The 19,284-nt window shown below is 45.2% G+C and overlaps 1 protein-coding gene across 2 annotated transcripts in view; it reads right to left on the bottom strand.

The window, feature by feature from the left end:
- Nucleotides 1-18,847, bottom strand: part of MTF2 (metal response element binding transcription factor 2) — a 404,555-nt gene extending 385,708 nt beyond the window's left edge. The window contains exons 1-2 of one of the 2 annotated variants that reach the window (XM_085602198.1): nucleotides 18,710-18,847; nucleotides 17,245-17,324 (exon numbers count right to left, since the gene is read on the bottom strand). The gene's annotated coding sequence lies outside the window, so the exon portion shown is untranslated. The remainder of the gene's footprint in view (nucleotides 1-17,244; nucleotides 17,325-18,709) is intronic. The other variant, XM_085602199.1, reaches the window with a different exon arrangement.
- Nucleotides 18,848-19,284: the final 437 nt, after the last annotated feature.

Raw genomic sequence — 19,284 nt, 5'->3', positions numbered from 1 at the left:
CGAGTGAAGACACTGAAGTGGGGAGGGTGTTATCATGAAAAGGAGATCTGAATACAGGAGCTGCAGAAAATGAGCAACTGGGGCAAAGTGGGTCTGGGAGGGCCACGCAGAGGGTTCACTTTGGGCACCCTAGTACAATCTGGATGGTGTATGCTAAAAGACCTATGCTTAACCATTTAATAGCTGGGCACAAAAGCAGTCAGGATTAACTTGGAGGCAATGTGTAAAGTATTTATGCAGCACGCAAACAGTAATAAAGTGAAACCACAACACAAGAACAAGCATTTGCAATGCAATAGGTCTCGCATTTAGGCGAGTTTGAGCTATTGGCACTGTAAATGACAATGCCTTTTATTTATGTTTTGGTTTTTAAACCATAAATAAAAGGCATTGTCATTTACAATACTAATAGCTTAAACTCTCGCAAATGTGAGACCTATTGCATTGTAAATGCTTGTTTTGATGGGCGCTGGTTCATTTAGGCAGTAAAAACATCACCTAGTGAAACAGAGGAGTTAATGAGTTTGGCCCAATAATGGTGAGGAAGGTGATGATTTCACAGTAGAGTGAATTTGTAATTACACAAAGCACTGCTTAAGTAATGGATCTGAAAATATTTAAAGGTTAAGTGACAGTTTAAAGACTTTATTAATCTGTTGAGCCGTGTGTAGGTGCAGCTGCTGTGGGTAATACCATTAGAAACCAAGAGGGAGCGTCTCAGCAAAAATAGTTTTTATAGCAGCATAATGATGAGTGAAAGAGAGGGGCGCACAGTGGTGAGTGAAAGAGAGGGGCGCACAGTGGTGAGTGAAAGAGAGGGGCGCACAGTGGTGAGTGAAAGAGGGGCGCACAGTGGTGAGTGAAAGAGGGGCGCACAGTGGTGAGTGAAAGAGGGGCGCACAGTGGTGAGTGAAAGAGGGGCGCACAGTGGTGAGTGAAAGAGGGGCGCACAGTGGTGAGTGAAAGAGGGGCGCACAGTGGTGAGTGAAAGGCACAGTGGTGAGTGAAAGGGAGGAGCGCACAGTGGTGAGTGAAAGGGAGGAGCGCACAGTGGTGAGTGAAAGGGAGGAGCGCACAGTGGTGAGTGAAAGGGAGGAGCGCACAGTGGTGAGTGAAAGGGAGGAGCGCACAGTGGTGAGTGAAAGGGAGGAGCGCACAGTGGTGAGCGAAAGGGAGGAGCGCACAGTGGTGAGCGAAAGGGAGGAGCGCACAGTGGTGAGTGAAAGGGAGGGGCGCACAGTGGTGAGTGAAAGGGAGGGGCGCACAGTGGTGAGTGAAAGAGGGGCGCACAGTGGTGAGTGAGAGAGGGGCGCACAGTGGTGAGTGAGAGAGGGGCGCACAGTGGTGAGAGAGAGGGGCGCACAGTGGTGAGTGAAAGAGAGGGGCGCACAGTGGTGAGTGAAAGAGAGGGGCGCACAGTGGTGAGTGAAAGAGGGGCGCACAGTGGTGAGTGAAAGAGGGGCGCACAGTGGTGAGTGAAAGAGGGGCGCACAGTGGTGAGTGAAAGAGGGGCGCACAGTGGTGAGTGAAAGAGGGGCGCACAGTGGTGAGTGAAAGGGAGGGGCGCACAGTGGTGAGTGAAAGGGAGGGGCGCACAGTGGTGAGTGAAAGGGAGGGGCGCACAGTGGTGAGTGAAAGGGAGGGGCGCACAGTGGTGAGTGAAAGGGAGGGGCGCACAGTGGTGAGTGAAAGGGAGGGGCGCACAGTGGTGAGTGAAAGGGAGGGGCGCACAGTGGTGAGTGAAAGGGAGGGGCGCACAGTGGTGAGTGAAAGGGAGGGGCGCACAGTGGTGAGTGAAAGGGAGGGGCGCACAGTGGTGAGTGAAAGGGAGGGGCGCACAGTGGTGAGTGAAAGGGAGGGGCGCACAGTGGTGAGTGAAAGGGAGGGGCGCACAGTGGTGAGTGAAAGGGAGGGGCGCACAGAGGTGAGTGAAAGGGAGGGGCGCACAGAGGTGAGTGAAAGGGAGGGGCGCACAGATGTGAGTGAAAGGGAGGGGCGCACAGATGTGAGTGAAAGGGAGGGGCGCACAGTGGTGAGTGAAAGGGAGGGGCACACAGTGGTGAGTGAAAGGGAGGGGCACACAGTGGTGAGTGAAAGAGGGGCACACAGAGGGGAGAGAGGGGCGCACAGAGGGGAGAGAGAGTAGGGCTGTAAACACCATGCTAGACAGATGGACTTTAGCTCTTGGCGGGGGAGGAGAGAGCAGCGGCACAGGTGGTTGAACTGCTCTCTCTGATGGATGTTAAGACACCATCTTGATTCATGATACTATAGATACTGAACCTATAGAGAACAGTAACGTGCACCCTCAGGTTCCCATGCCGGAATTCGTACCAAGAATTACTTACATCGGGCTATAATGAGCTGTGCCCTAAAAGCAACATATTTTTATTTAACTTCCCCGTCAAGCATAAAATCCGGCCACGTGGGCGTGTGACGAGCGCAGGCACAGAGTAACGAGCAGCAAAACACAATTTCCCACCAGCAGGAAGGGGCAGCCAGTGGGGTGGCGGGATTGTGCACAAACAGTATCACGAGGTGCCAGCTAGATTAGGCCGAAGGAGTTACAAGCCATGGCAGTATGCGGCAGATTTATCGTTTTAGCTTCAGCCCCTGCCCCTCCCCCACCCCACAGCCTGGGGAGATGAATTCCAGCGCAGGGTCGCCCGGAGGCGCTACATCTGGAGGTAAGCAAAGTTAGAGGGAGAGCCATATCGTCGATATTTAAACTCCAGTATTTAGGTCTGCAACTGTAAACAAGAAAAGCCTTACAGCAAGGATGAGGCATCCTCATCAGTTGGTGTGAGGAGCGTGGTATACCCGTGGGAAGTCTCCATGCTCCGAGGAAAGATTTGTCATGTGCATATTTTAAAGCCCAGTAACCCTATGTCTCATACCAGTCCGACTATTGACTAATGCCAAGGAATTTTTCGGTTGGAGCTGAAATTACTCCCTCCTGAACACCGGAACAAGATGAGTCAGTGGACATTAAAGGCCCCTTAAAGCGAAAGTAATTTGGCTGCCTGTTCACATGCTTAAAGGCTCCAGTAGTCTATTCTGACACCAGCAAATGCTCCCGCCAGAGCAGCGAACACATTTTAGCGGGCCCCTTGGAGGAAGTGAGGGGGTTGGCCTTAAAAATAAATCGCACACGACTTTGAAATAGCCATCAGAACAGAGCAAGTGGGCGTAAGACTTTCAGTGATCCTTTTTAACTAACTCTTAACCATGAGTGCTCGGGACAAACACAGATCAGTGAGAATATTGAGAGGGGTGGGGGTCCTGATAACGGAAGGGGAAAGGGAAGAGGATTTAGCAAGATAATATCTTGCGCTCTGTATGGCAAGCCAAGGTGACAAAGGGAAGTGGGCGTTTTCTCAAGAGTAAGAAAACGAGCAAATTAAAGAAAAGTGGATGTCAGGGGTTAGAAACTTGGGGCTCGACAGACAGCAGCCTAAACCATCACGAGCTAAACAAGGAAGAGATTGTGACAAACCTGGCTTCGAAGGTTAGGGCAAACTTAAAAGTCCAGAAACGGCTGTGTGGGGAAACCAGCTTTGAGAGATAGGGTGAGTTGATGATGGAGCAGAATTTCACAGTTTGAGGCTGGGGGGGCTGAAGCAGGAGAGGCTCTCAGAGCGGCCATTACAAGCGTGTGGACGGCGCTGCAAATGAAAAAAAAAAAAAAAACCAAGCCCGGCGGAGCGTGGCGCGCAGGCGCTTGGGGGCGGGGGAGCGGACCCTTTGAAGTGCTCCCAAAAGGCGGATTGCATGGCGGCATGCGCATGATTGTGCGCGTGCTAGCCATGCAATCCGCTTTTTGGGAGCACTCTTCAAACCTGCTCTCTATAGTCTCGCTCTGCGATCGCTTACGCGATAGCAAGGTCGAGACCTAAAAATCCTACAACATTTTAGAAAAATAAAGTAAAATGTAATAATCTTTTTGGCACCAAAATGTATTTAGCAGTACGGGAGATATACAATCTTAAAGATTTAGGTAAAAACAGTCCTTAAACGCACAAAGCGCCAACTGTGGTTATCTGCTAGCACCGGACTGGAACAAATGGCCTCACATGGCTCAGATTAGACGAGCCTGGGGGAAGCTTTATACCATGGTGTTGAGTAGACCTGTAAAAGGCCTCTCGGAACAGCATTCCAAGAGAAGAGATTCTGGACGGGAGAGTCTGCATCAAGATGCTGCTATAGAGGTGTCTTAAAGGAGTACCTGGAGCTACGGTTATCTGGAGTAAAAAGTCTGTACAAGAACAGTCCTGAAGGGTCCGACCAGGCTTGCCTACTTGAATTTTTATGTGGTTGTGAGATGGGGCTCAAGAGTGTAGGGTGAGGTTTCCAAGAGGGGTCCTAGATGTGAGTGAACAAGGTATGGAGGATGATTTACAGAGATGGTTTGGGGTATGCAAAACTAGTGGGGTCTAGATGGAAAAGGTACTTCAAGTGCTGAATTAAATGAAAAGGAGCACTGTATGATCTGCACATAGAGGCTCTACAGAAGAGCCTGGGCTGAAATTTACAATGGGTTGGAATGGTCTTTCAAGCAGGATGCAGAGAGTGTCTTGGAAGAGGGGGGCACTGAAAGACAGTGCTGAGGAGAGGGTAAGGTGTACACCATGGAATATGGAAGATGATCTGAGTGCAAGTGTCCCGCTGTATGGGGTAGTCTGTATTTAGACAATATAATAACATTATTTTATATTTTACTATTTCAGAGGAGTATGGAAGGGACTTTGCAGAGGGCAACTCAAGGGGCAGTACAGAGTAGGTGTTTTAAGTTCTTGTCTAATGGAGTCTGGATGAGCAGTTCAGAAGAGTCTAGAAGGAATAATGCATAAGAAGGGTTGTACAAAAAACACTGCAGAGGGCAAAACATTGGATATTACCTAGCCATCTGGATGATGCAGTGCACAACAGGTCCTTGCAGATGTGGTTTTACAGACTGAGAGCAAGTGCATAACCGGGGCTGGACCCTACGATCTGCCCAGCTCTCCTACGCTGTGGTCCCCCGCACCAGAAAGACCAGATCAAGAGGCCGCTTCTTCTCCTTGCTCGCAGCCCGAGCCTGGAATGCCCTGCCGCTCCACCTCAGACAGACATCACTTCCAATCTTCACAAGAAACCTCAAAACCTGACTCTTGGACAGGACCCCCCCCCCTTGATGGACTGGAGCCTGCTAAACCTCCCCCCCCCCGCAGCACCTTGAGACCCTTACGGGCGAGTAGTCGCGCTTAAACACCTGATTGATTGATTGGGCCATTGCAAAGGTATATCTGTACAGGGCACTGCAGAACGGGTATGAGGAATATGCAGAACAGTGCCTCAATGTACCAGTTCAAAGCAAACAGACAAGGCAGGAAGCATGCTACACAGGAAGAGAACGGGGGTTAGAAGATGTTATGCAAATGGGTCAGGTTAAGGCTCAGACAAGGATGTATCAATATGACTACAGGTGAAGAGTTTGAACAAGAGTTTGTAAACAGTGCAGATGAGTCATGGAGAACTCTTTGTGAAGATTACAGATAAAAAGAATGTGGCCAGGTCTGGTGGTTTAGTGGACTAATGTGACCACTGTAGGAGACTGTGTTCCACCTCATGGTTACGGGTTCAAATCCCTGCGAGTCTACTCAATCTTCTGTGGTCGATAAAAAGAGTACCATTGAGTTGGGTAACAATAAAAATCTGTTATTCAGCACCTAGATACCCTTGGGTGAACGGGCGCTTTAAAATACACGTTATGTTATGTACGTGGCAATAGAGATAAGGGTCTAGGGCATGGGTACTCACAAACATTTTGCCAGGGGCCACAAAATATGGTCTCCGGTGTGCCTGAGGGCAACATTGATGCCATCAGGGTGAGAGTGGGGCTCTGCTAGAGGGGACGGGGATGCAGGGAATGGGGGGGTGAGAAGAGGCAAGGCTGGTGTGGGGGAAGCAAAGCATGTACATGGTGTAGTCAGTGAGTCATGGAGCTATTTTGAGGTTTTCGTTCCACACTGCCTTCTAAATTAATCCCCTAATCTCTAGAAGAGTCATAGATTTGACAATACTGTGTTTTGCTATGTTTGAATCGCTATACCTCTACCACACCTTAGGATAGGCCTATCTATTTGTTCGCACAACCATGGCAGAGTCAAGAGTAAAAAAGTATCAAGTTCATTTTTGATTGAAATAGAATAGAATTGCACACATCGAAACCAAAAAACCTAGAATTAATCCCAGTTTCCCTACTTGGCCAAATTGTGTGAACCCTGGCAATTGTTTTATTTCACATTGCCTCATTTTTCTTCATCATCACATGAAAAACTGTTTGATTTAACAAACTATAATCTTGTCTATGTATAATAATAACCCAGGCCACCCAGCAGAGGGTTGAACATGACAACTTACTTGTCTTGAAGTTCAATATTGGCATTGTCGTAAGGGGGGGGGGGGGGAGGAGGAGATTAGGCATGAATGCTTCTTTGTTCCTTTTTTAAAACTATCACCTTTAAAGAAAATACTTCTCGATGCACTCACACAATCTGATGTATTCAGGTGAAACACTTCTGCATGTTGGATTTTGAAGTGCATTTTCATATTTTTGAACGTTTGTAGCAAGATGTCTTAAAAATTAATGTGTTTCTAAAGTTACGTGCTGCAGCATACTTTATTTGCTTCTTCGCTTTTACTTCAGTTAGCTTAGAAATAAACGCTTCCCAGTTAAACATATTACTGAATTTTAGTTTTCGCTCAAGTAAAATGCAGCCCAGTACAATGGTTCAGCAAGGGACCGCATGCAAAGGTCAGGTGGACCGCATGCTGCTCCCAGACCGTACTTTGAGCATCACTAGGTCTGGGGATGCCTCATTAATGAAATTAACAGCTATGAGCACACCAGATAAGGTATTTCAAGAGTGAAAGGTACACTCTTGAAGCTCAAACTGGCCATGATGTATATTCAAGTCAGTAGTCTGAGCTCAATTATACATTTTCAAATTGTATTTTTACACTTTTTTGGAAAATGGACATGGTAGGCCTATCGCAATTTAAACATGCTCCATCTACTCTATATAGTTGGGCAACCTCATCCATTATTTAACAAGATAAAAAAACGTTTTTGGTATGCCTACTGTAATAAATTGGGTCACTGGTTTAGAGGGGTGGAACCAGGCTTAAGCAGCAACCACAATTCTTGTCAGGGTGAAACACAAGCAAAGCCCAAATTAACCTATGCTTAACCATCGGATAGCTTGACACAGAAGCAGTGTGTAAAGTATTTATGCAGTACACAAACAGTAATAAAGTGAAGCCACTCAAGAAAAATCCAACAACAGTTTAGAAAAATAAAGTAAAATGTAAGTAATTATTTGACACCAAAATGATGAAAATGAAATTAGTAGAACAGGAGATAAACAGTTTTAAAAATGTATGTAAAAATAGTGCTTAAAAGCACAAAGTACCAACAGTGGAGAACTGCTCGCGCCGGACCAGAACAGAGTCAGAAGTTCAAGCCGACCGCAATGGAGCCTGGGCCAGGTACCAAACACAGGTTATGACCCGTCTCCTGCTGCACCGTGCGTGTGTGCTTTTAGCATCATGCAAGGAGATGAGGGCTGGAATATACCGGTTAGAACATCATACGTGTCATTTGCTTCATGGCTTGGTGCCTACATTTACACTGTTGCCAGGGACAGCAGTCATAGTGCTGCCATGTCAACTATAAACAAGGCCTAGCTGCTTCAAGCAAATCAGGTATGATTTGAGTATACATATCCACAAAACGAGTGTGTGTAACAGACACAGATGGGGCATTTAACAGCAAAATTAAAGAGTGTTTAGGGACAAATCCAGGCCAGAGTCGCAAATAGTGGATTGTGCCTGGGCATTGGGGCTGAGGAGAGTCCCCTAGGCACCCATCACCAAGGCCATGCAGACTTCCGCTGCAGCATGCATGCCCTGGTGCAGACAAAACAACATCAATGTGGCATACTGCCTGTGTGCCATGCAAACTAGCGCTGCCTGGGGTGTAGGAGGACTGGCCCTCTGGTAGGCCTTGGGGCAGGGTGCACTGTATCTCAGGTGCGGGCGTGCCTGCGTGAGCAGATGTGCATCTGCAGTGTTTAGGTCTACTCACTAGTGTTGTGGAGGCCACGGAGAGTGCATGGGCTGAGAACTCGACAGCTCGAGTTCCACAGCACAAGATGATGGCTGGAATGGGGAGCCAGACAAGTTATGGAAGTCTGAATAACCAGCCATTGACGTGAAGTTATGGTGCAGCATATGGAAGTCAGGGAAGCCTGACTGCATATGTGAAGTAAGCTAGTTGGGTGCCATTGTATCCCTTATACAACAAGCCACATGCTTAAATGGACATTGCTGAATTTCAGTCAGTGCCTTTGGTTCTTCTACAAAGTGCCAACACTGCATCACACTCCTCAAATTAATTTCATACCCCAGTACCTCATCAGGGGTAGCAGGCGCTATGTAAATTTAAACCCTTTAAACCATCCACTACCCATTTACAACCTAAATAACAGACTAACGTCCACTGCAAATAATTTTGTATTTCCTAGACTTATTCACCACTAATCCTTTTGGTTCCCGAGTAGCGTACTACTCGCCGAAAAGCGCTTCAACACCTCATAACGGGTAGCAAGCGCTATATAAATGCAAACCTTTCCCTCTTCTAACCCCTCCACTATCCATCTCAATCCAAATAACAGACTAACATATACACCGCTAAAATTAATTTCAAATTTCACTATACTAGTTCATCGATAACCTCTGTGGGTTCGCGAGTAGCGCGTTACTCGCAGAAAAAAAGCACTTAAACGCCTCGTCAGAGGGAGGAAGTACTATATAAATGATGATATTACAATACAATATAGAGACCAAGATAGCCCAGCTGAGGAATGTACCTTGAATACTGGTTGTGGAGAATTGCACTAAGGCGGTCCGAAGGAGCGATGCTTGGTGGGCGTCGAGATTGCGTTGTGCAGCAGATATTCTGGGGTCCTGTGAGGGCTGCGATCCAGACTTGCATCAGACTGGAGGGGCGCTGCTTAGGAGTTACAGCAGGCAGAGTTCAGGTACAGCAGGCAGAGTTCAGGTACAGCAGGCAGAGTTCAGGTACAGGGTTCAAGATGGTTGGAACCTTTTTTCCCCCCCATGAGATTCTGATCAGGAGGTCAGCAGTCCTTTTTCTGAGCCTTCCACAGGTCCAGAAGTGTACTGAAAAGTTGGGTCTAGAGGTCCACTATTTATACCTCATGCCCCCTTTGAAGAGGAAGAAGCTTCAAGAGCCCTCACCCAAAAGAGGTGTCTGGAATATCCTGGCTCCCTGCCCAGGCCCTAGGTTGTCAAGGGACACAATAGACTAGTGTGAAACCCTTGTGAATGTGCTGGGCACAGTCTTTCTGGTGTGCAAGTGTGGTAGGTGACAGCTCTTTTCCCTCATCCTGACAGAGCTGGCCCATCCTGCAAACCCCTATTCATCCTTTGTCTCACTTGCTGAGAGCAATACACAAAGACGAACTGCCAGCTTCACCTAGTCATGCAACCCCCCCAGAATACAGGCAACAAATGGATGGGAGAAGAAAACTTTCTAAAAGTGGCATTTTCAGAATTGTGACTTAAAATCCAACATTACTATTAAAGAGTATTTAGAAATTATAATTCTTTAGAGACTAAACTCTACATTCCTACCTAAACCAAATTGAAAGGTATCACTTATTAAAAGTAGTAAGTAAACCCAATGTTATCCTAAGGTGAATGTATGACATTGTTCTGCATTCTGTCCAACTGTTGTTTTTGCATTTGTCACCCCGAGTGGGACGGGTATGCTCAGACGTGAGTCCCGTGCTCTCCATGCCACTGGAATCAAGCTATCCTGGCGGAAGAGGGGTTAAACCCCGAAACCGGTCCTAGGATGCTTGGTTCCAGTCCAGGGAGGACCTGGCTTGGCAGTTCGGGCTGGACTGTTCCCATGAGGCACAGGGTCAAGACTGATTTGCATATGGCTGGGTTCAACCTGGAATGGCATGGTGAGCAAAAAAACGATGGATTTAGGCCCAGATCTCTGTACTGGGGTGAATGTATGACATAGTTTTGCAATCTGTCCATCAACTGTTGTTTTTGCATCCTAAGGGAGAGGCAGGCCTCTCAGTAGTGAAAAACTATGTTATTCACTATCTGGACATGTAGAAGTCAAAAGTACATACCCAGCGTTTTAAATACACTACACCTTGCCCTATGGGCTGGTCAGGCCTAACCTAGGAGTGCTTGTATGTAATAAAAAGGAAGGTTTAGGCCTGGGAAAAGGTTTATTTCGACAAGTCGAAATGACATTTTAGAACTGCCCACAGGCTGCAATGGCAGGCCTGAAACAGGTTTTAAAACGCTACTTAAATAGGTGGCACAAGGAGTGCTGCAAACCAACTAGTAGCATTTAATTTGCAGGCCCTGGGTACATGCACTACCCCTTAATCAAGGACTTACAAGTAAATTAAATGCGTCATTTTGGTGTAAGCAAACGTTACCATGTTTAAAGGAGAGAGCACAAGCACTTTAGCGCTGGTTAGTATTGGTAAAGTGTGCAGAGTCCCATGGTCAGCAAAAACCGGAGTCAACAAAATTAGAAGGATTGAAAGCAAAAAGTTGGGCGAAAACCATGACAAGGATGTCAGGTTCCAACACTCATGTTGTCTCCAATCTCAAAATGGTAGCTTAAATCGAACACTCCTGATCTTCAGAGCGTTAAACAAGCATTTACAATGCAATGGTCTCGGCATTGTCAAAGTTCGAGCTATTGGTATTGCTCATGACATTGGCCTTGGAGCCCAGACCTAAAAAGCAATTGCACATTTTCAAACTCCTCAAGGTGGCTTCAGAAGCCTCTGTTAGGTTGCGCCTTCCAGATAGCAAAGCTGTCAGTTTACAAAACCAAATTGTGGGTTTAACAATAGCTCACAGGGGCTTACAGCTCGCCAACTATTTGCTATTGGTTGCCTTTGTCACTCTCATTTGCTTCTTATTCAATATTCAATGGCTTTTCTTGTCACAACTTGTCCATATTGTGTTTGTCTCTCCCTTGAATCATGACCATTTTACCATCTCTCTTAATGGCCGGATTTATGCTTCCTCTGCTCGTTTTTAATCGAAATGTATTTTTCTTTTTGGTCAAGCTCTCCTTGAATTAGTATGTGTTTTCCAGCTGTCTCCCACATGTACTTCTTTTCTGCTCTCTGCTGTGCCCCATGTTGCTCTGACTGTCTCACCAATATCCTTCTCCCAGCCCCCCTGTGTTGTGGCTGCCCATGTGTGCTTCAACATTATGTTGATTTCTCATTCTTGTGCTTCTCACTTGAGTGCTGCTTAACCCATCTTAACCCATCCAACCTGCCCACCCCAAGTTGCTTCTGCCCCCTCCAGCCCTATCCCCGTTGCATCCCTGTCCCCCATGGACTTTTAGGCAGAGGACCGCAGGCTGCACATTGTGCCTTTCCACCCTGAAAAAACTTTTGGGCTATTGCTATTTTGTTTATGTACCGATCCATCTCAGATTTGTAGATAAAAAAAAGGGCACCCACTTAATGCGTAGTAACGCTAGCATAATAGAGTATGCGTGTGCCTACAAAATGACGCACGTCCATAGCTTACTCTAACCACCTCGTTCAAGTAAGGCAGTCACATATTAGAAGCGAGAAGAAGAAATTGGACAGAGAGAGGGTTGCAACTTTAAAGTCAACTGAACGGCACGTGCAAAATAAGAGGGCTCGGGCACTGACCTAGAACAGGCCATGTCATTTAAGGTTGTATGCACAAGCGAGCAAAGCCTGCTACAACGATTGTAGAGGTTCAAAAACAGAGAACATGATTCGCTTGTCTTTGTGGTGTTTTAACTTGCAGCGGACTTCAGTAATTGAATTGTGGCAAATTGACAACAATTTTTGCTATTTAGTAGCGGAGAAAAATTCACTACAACTGTTTGCGCATTTTTACAAGAGCAGGCACCAATAAAAAAATTCTCACAACACTCAGCTGTGAACAAGTATTATGCTAGGCACTTACGCCTGTGAGCGCAATACACTTTTTTTAAACGCTGCACAATTTACGCATGCTGCTAATGGAAAAGTTTTAGAACTAGCACACAAGAGGATTTTGAGTCGGCAACACCCACACTAAGGGTGAAGGTTATTTCACAAATGGAACAAAATACTTTGTGGCTCAGTTCACAACTTTATTTTTTTTAATAAAAATGTCCTTACACTCTTTCTAAATGTTCTAAAATGCATCCTGAACCAAGGGTGGTCTGAATGTCTGGCAACTAAAGCAGTGATTTAGTTGAGAGGAGTCCATGGTATGTCCCAGAACGCCAGGTCCCTACAGATTATCAGGATAACCACGGATTACCTGTATGAGGTCCATCTACCACAGCAGGTGAAGAATTTTCGGTGCCCCAAGCAACATGGTGCTTTGGACTTTGGGCGCTCCCTTTTCACGAGTAACCTTTTTGAGGCTATTTTCTGCATTCTGGTGCCCTCTTGTGGTCTCTTTTATTGGTGCCATGTGTAAAAGCGAATTAGACATTATTTTGTCAGTGCCTGTTTTGTTCTCGTGTTAACCCCCTCCCCCCAACTCGTAGAGGCAGCAGTCAACAGCTGTGGGGAACAAAGAAGAGTCCAGGACAAATGGGGCGGACCCGGACACGGGAAGCACCGAGGGAGCCGTAATTGCTGCGTGTTTGCAGAGGCCCCGAGCTAGGGCAGCTTTGTTATAATCATGTGTTATGCTTGTGAGGTGCCAATTAGTACATGCGAGGCAAAGAGCGCACAACAAGGCCAGCTGGCATGTGCTGCCAACTCTAAAACCCAGTGGTGTCTTTAGAAATGATTTGTGGCGGGGGGGCGCACAATGAACCATAGATACAACTGGTGCGTCTAATAATAAAGAGGGTGTGCACCCTCCCCCCAACTCGTAGAGGCAGCATTTTAAGTAAGCATGTATTGCCTCTACGGACCCGGATAGCACCAAGGGAGCCGAGAGCAGGGGGGGGAAGAGGACGAGCCCACCACTGCCTTTCTCCGAGGCGAAGCAGAAATGCCTCGGAGAAAGGCAGCGGCGGATTCGGGGGCGTGTTTTTCTTTTCTCTCCTCTTGCCATTGGCTGGAGGAGATAATTAGAAAAGTTGCAAAAAACACGCCCCCGAATCCGAAAAGGACGGGGCCTGTTCGGAGTGACGAACCTCTTCTCCAATGGCTGGCCAGCATTCAAGAGGCCAGCCAATGGAGAAGAGGGGCGGGTTCAAGCCCCTCTTCTCCAAGTCATTATCTCTCGCAAGCGAGACTGCGCAAGCGCAGCCTTCGCTAGCCGAGACCTAAAAAGTCCACATGCAAATGTAACCTTCAATTAAAGAAGAGTTTGATGAAAGCCTGCGTCCAGGGAATACAGGACTTACAGGCACATAGGGAAAGTAAAACTTTGCAAGGTATACTATGGTAGTAGGCCAAAGGGGTAAATAAAATATGACCTGGTTGAGCATGTGTAATCTTGGGTGTATTTCATTACGGTCACCTAGGTTCCAACCAAACTCGTAATAAGCACACACCATGCTTTTCAAAAAGATACCCCTACAGCCTGTGGACCCGCAAATTCTTGATAAGAAAAAACCTTCATTCATGGAAGAGTATTATTTGAATCTGTAAATCACCCGTCCAGATTAAAATGAGAAGCAACTTTAAGACCCAACCCATTCCAAGGCAATCACATGTCACTCATTAGCTTTATTTTCCACTTGTCATGAATACTATTAGGCAGAAGGTGAGAAACACAAAACAGCAGTACAATATTTCCCATGCAGTTAAAAGTGATACTAACAGACCTCTATTTAAAGTGGGCTGCCAGTTAACAACAATGACCTGCTTGTGCTGGGGGCTATTTAGGTAGTGCCAGGGTAAATAGGAAAGAATCAATGTTAACCAGTGGATACTTCAAAGTCATCTTAGTAAACAGTATCCAGCAAAGTAACAAAAAATGCACCAGTGCGCACCTAATCAGGTATCCAGCGTTCCAGTGAGTTGAGTCTCATTTAAATTCATTTGTACAAAGAGAAAACAAAAGGTGACCATGATCAATAAATTGCACATGCAATAGTCAAATTCATTGATCAGTGCTTAACCTTCACAGGTCAGGTCACCTGAATGACTGAAATGTCCAACTCCTCCCCTCCTCATAAAAACAAGAACAAACAATATGGAAGAAGCACTCTCAAAGATCCAGCATTTCAAATGTCTATAGGCATACTGCCTGAAAATATTCAATTTATATCCTGTAGTAGGATTTTAGGGTATAATAACCATGCCACAGAAGCCCTTTATGCAGAAATGTATCCATCTTTAAAATATTTTTTTCCAGAGAACATAACTTGAAAACCTTATTGAATTGGGTAGCTACATCCCCTAGTAGAGCTAGTTGCATACGAAGGTTTTAAATGCACTGGCATAAAATCTGGCATAGATACACATTTAGTTTTAACACAGGGGAGCACTGTTTATACATACCTGTTAGGGCCACAAACTTGGCAGCATGGGGGCACAATGACACACCAAGCAAAGGGATTAAATAGATTTGATTTTATGACAGTGCATTTAAAACCTTCGTATGCAACTAGCTCTACTAGGGGATGTAGCTACCCAATTTAATAAGGAGTTTAAGTTATATTCTCTAATCCACCAAATGTTTCTTTGTATAATACGGTCACAAATAATCTGATGAATGTACGCATGGGTTTCCACAGATTCCCACTATGAGCTGCTTTAGTTAATCAATTTTGTTGACACATATCCACTAGGGTGTACGTTACATACCTATCACTTCCTTATGTACAACAACACACATTTGTATATCCTCTTAGTCCTGAAGAAGTCACAGGTTCATCCCTGTAAGCTACGAAACACATGTTGGCTAAGAACAAAGTACACTGATTGGGGTGTGTAATGACACCATCCAAGGAAGTTAAGAAAATAAGGTACCAATGAAAACAAAAGAAGACTACTGTTGTATTTGACATTGCATACTGTATATATACTTTCAGCGTGTGAATGGGATCAGTGTTCGATCCACCAACTAGACTAAAGAGCTGTTCCACATCTTTAAAGCAATGGTGTTCCCTCGCTAGTCATCGGGTATGCCAGCCTCCTCACTAGCCATCTGTGACAATCACCTGTCATTCTTATCAACAACATTGATACCATAGGGACCAGCGTCATCACTGCTACACAGAGTCTAGCCTTTGCACTCTTATACCTGCCTGCACAGTCTCACTCTGCAAGTTGGCACCAGTGTCTGAAATCAAGATTAGTTAAGATCCAGAACACATTCAAGAATGTTCTTCTACTTACTCCATCTGAAATGCCCAAGTAACAAATATGGCATTGCTGTTCGAACACCAGTCACCAGATTGGTCAAGGTCTCTCTTTTCAGTAGCCTCATTTATCAGGCTTTCTAATTTACTAGAATAAGCCCGATCTGAAAAAGTCCGACCATTGGCCATATATTTACAAAACACAGGTCCACCTATGGTTAACCTGTTTAGCAAAGGTGCTTAAACAGTCAGATATCAATTTCATAATACCTGGAGGCAAATGTCCTTCTGCCCCATTTCTATTCAGGTTCCAGATCTCACCACTGCAAGAAGACCACCTTTCCAACCACATGGAAAGAATTTCTTAATTCCTCTGACCGCCGCATCCCTTTCAAGAGATATTACTGGACCTCCTAACTGTCTTGGACACCATCGACCGTCAGGTGCTAATCAAAATATTGCCCATTTCTCTCTGTATCAAAGGACATGCAATAACATGGCTTTTATCATTCTTACAGAATTGCTCTCATTAAGTCCAACAGAGCCGATTCGTTACGGGAACAACTAACATCAAATGTGGCATTCATCATGGCTATTGCTTGTCACCCTGCTATCCAATTTTAAATGCCTCTTCAGGGCTAACATCCTTAGACACCTCCAGAATAGGTCACTACATAAATGTGGACGATACACATGAACCTCAAGTTTCATGATAAACCTAAAACGCCCCAAAAGTTGTTTCATTGCCTGTCTCAGGTTATCATTTCCTGCTTTTTCCTAGCCTGTGCTGCTTAAGGAGCTTGGGCTAAAAGGTAGTAGAGGGGAGCATGGGCGAGAAGAGTGGTGTGGGCAACTTGGAATGGATTTCTATACAATTTTATTTGTTTTTTTAAAAAGAGTTTTATATAGTGTTGGCTAGACCCGAAGGTATCAGAGCGCTTTACATTAGGTTCCATGACTTTATTGTAGGAGGTAAGTGGCGCCTTGCATTAGGTGTGGCTTGCAAAGGGTTAAACTGCATTAGGGATGTTCAGATACTATCGTCTGCTGCAACCAAAGGGGGGAGGAGGTCTGGTTGAATGATAGCGATTTATTTTGCCAGGTTGAAATGGAAATTTAAAAACTGCACACACAGGCTGCAAAGGAAGAAGGCTTGGGACATGTTAGAAAGGCTACTTAGGTGAGAGGCACAATAAGTGCTGCAGGCCCACTAGTAGCATTTCATTTACAGGCCCTGGGTACAGGCAGTACCAGTTACATAGGGACTTACAAGTAAATTAAATTTTGCAATTGGATGTAAGCCAGTGTTAGCCATTTTTAGGGAGAGGGAACAAGCACTTTAGCACTGGTTAGCAGTGGTAAAGTGTGCGGAGTCCTAAGGCCTGCAAAAACAAAGTTAGCAAAAACAGGAGGACTGAAAGCAACAAAGTTGGGGAAACCACACCAAAGATGTCAGGCCTAACAAACTGGAAGTAAGAAAATGATTTCAGTGTCAAAAGCAGTAGCCGATCTAAATGAAAAAAAAAACATCTGTGATCTGCATGTATAAATTATTTTCATGTTACTACTTTTGAAAAACTCCTTTCTGGCCTTCAAATCCCCCCTCCCTCTCTACCCAAACCTTTCTGACTACTATGAACTCCCAAACAGCCTTCTCAAACTTCACCACTCATTTTTAGCCATGCAAACCAACAAGCACACAAGACTACTTGCAAAAAAATTACTACTTCAGCTTTTTCAAATCCATTCCTATAATTCTACTCCAAACACCCCTTTAAAGTTCATTGCTATCTTTCCATCCCTACTCCAAACTCTACTAAACACACATGAAATCAAGGAGCACAAACCTAACACAGCTAACATACAAGAAGAAAACAAATTGTACTCACCCAACTACTAATCTTGGGTTCCAGTGTAATGTGCTACTCGCCGAAAAAGCTCTTCAACGCCTCATCAGGTTTGGTAAGCACTATATAAATACATTTACAATTTACAGTTATGCAGCAGTAGTTATTGAGAGTTGTTCACATACTAAATATTTCTCTGTCGTCACATAGCCAATTCTGACACTCATCACAATGACACCACTTTACCTAGTGGTCTTGTCTTGTGACAATTAGCACGTAGGCTCACCTCCTCAAATACGGTTTCTCCTTTCATTACATATGTCCAATTTATCACTCCATAAACCTTCCCATCTTAATCTGAACACTCATGCTTCCCTTTTACCCTGCCTTAATACCCTCCTTCCTTGATTGATCCATGTAACTCATCCTCCTTGTATAGTAATTGCATTTATATATGGCTTACCATCCCTGATGACAAATAGAATCACATGATGGAGAAAGGGCAGCCTCACCATTGAGTGGAAGTGTATTGCCTGCATTCCTGTGGCTTAAAGGTTGAGTCTGGGCTCTAATATTAGGATAGAGGGGGAAGGACTCCTCTTAGAAATGTGAGGGCCTTGTTAACAAAGGTCTACTGATTACTTGTTTTCCAGAGCACTGCATTGTTAGCATATGGTAAATGTGAGGGGGGGGCTACAGTTTCCTTATTTAAGGTGCAAAAGTTTCTAGACACGGCCTTTCCTTTTGTGTCTTCGATTACTGCTCCAGAGAGGTTGAATGCCAGTCAAGTGCAGGATCTCATACTTCACTGTCTTTATGTTGTTGGGGCTCCAGATTGGAGAAAGCCCCAATGCTACAAGCTGAGAGAAGCATCACTCCACAAAAAGGCTATGTCTGAAAACGAGCCTAAGGACATGCATGGATTGCTGTCAATAAAGTGGCATCACTCAGTATTCATTTGTTAACTGTGCCCAAAGGAATGTTTTTGACTTCTGACAAGTCCTGGAACACAGTTTATGACAACTACTATGTTTACAAAATGTAAAGCTGTCTTTAGTGACTCCCCATGCACTACGATGTAAATCTTGTGACCATACCTTCCTTGTTTTTTTCTACATATCCTTTCCTTGCCATTCAGATGGCCACACACCTTCATCACCACTCACCCGCAGAGCAAGCAAACCTTGGAAGACAGGATCCTTCATTTCACTCATATAGCTCCAATTTAACCCTACCACTCTAATACCCATATTCCTATACATCTCTCCCATCAGCACCCGAGCCATTGCATGCGCAACCTAGCAAATCCCTTCCATTTGATTATTCATCCCCTTGTATCGTTCTCTTCCCTATCACCTTCAGCCTTGATCTCCCTTGTTCCACTTCATATGATCTAGTTCCTCCTCTCCCGCCCGGGGACACTATCCTTCTCCCCCCGTTTATTCATTCTGGTTTCAGCCAGCTCGTATTCCCCTTTTCTTTAACCCAATTGAATCCTTTCTCTTACCTTATTCAACTTCCTCGTGAGAACAAGGAACACGCGGTAACGGGGTCTCGGTTAAGGCCTCCAATATATACATCAGCCGCCCCGCGCTCCCAGACCAGTATCCCCAGGACGGAAGTTTAAAACAAGCACAATGTATATTGAAATACACAAAATAAGCGCAAGTCCCCACAAAACAAGACCGAAACAAGTTTCTTCCCACACAACGATGTCAGTCGGCTATACTACCGAAACACAAAGACTAATAGTTTAGTCTTAGCGAAATAGAGTCAGGTAAATGGTATGTTATCATCATTTATCTAGCGCATTACGCAGAGACACTAAGTCACATTTTGGAAATGTTTAGAGAACAAAAAAAACATTAAACTGCTCTTGCGGCAGAATGCCAGAAAAAGGTAAGGTAGCTCACAGAGTTAACGCACAAAAATGCGGGTGATCAGAACGCCAGTTCACAAATTCAAATCTTGTCACATGTGACTAATATCCACAATTAATGGCATTTTACTTTAACATAATAGAAAAGAAGAAAGGCTGAATTGTCCCTAAACTAACCCGTTGTACGACCTTGTAACAAGGCA

This window comes from Triturus cristatus, chromosome 4_2 (assembly GCF_964204655.1).
Source record: "Triturus cristatus chromosome 4_2, aTriCri1.1, whole genome shotgun sequence".
Lineage (NCBI taxonomy): Eukaryota > Metazoa > Chordata > Amphibia > Caudata > Salamandridae > Triturus > Triturus cristatus.
The sequence above is the reverse complement of the archived record's forward strand: the minus strand, read 5'-3'. Positions and strand labels throughout refer to the sequence as shown.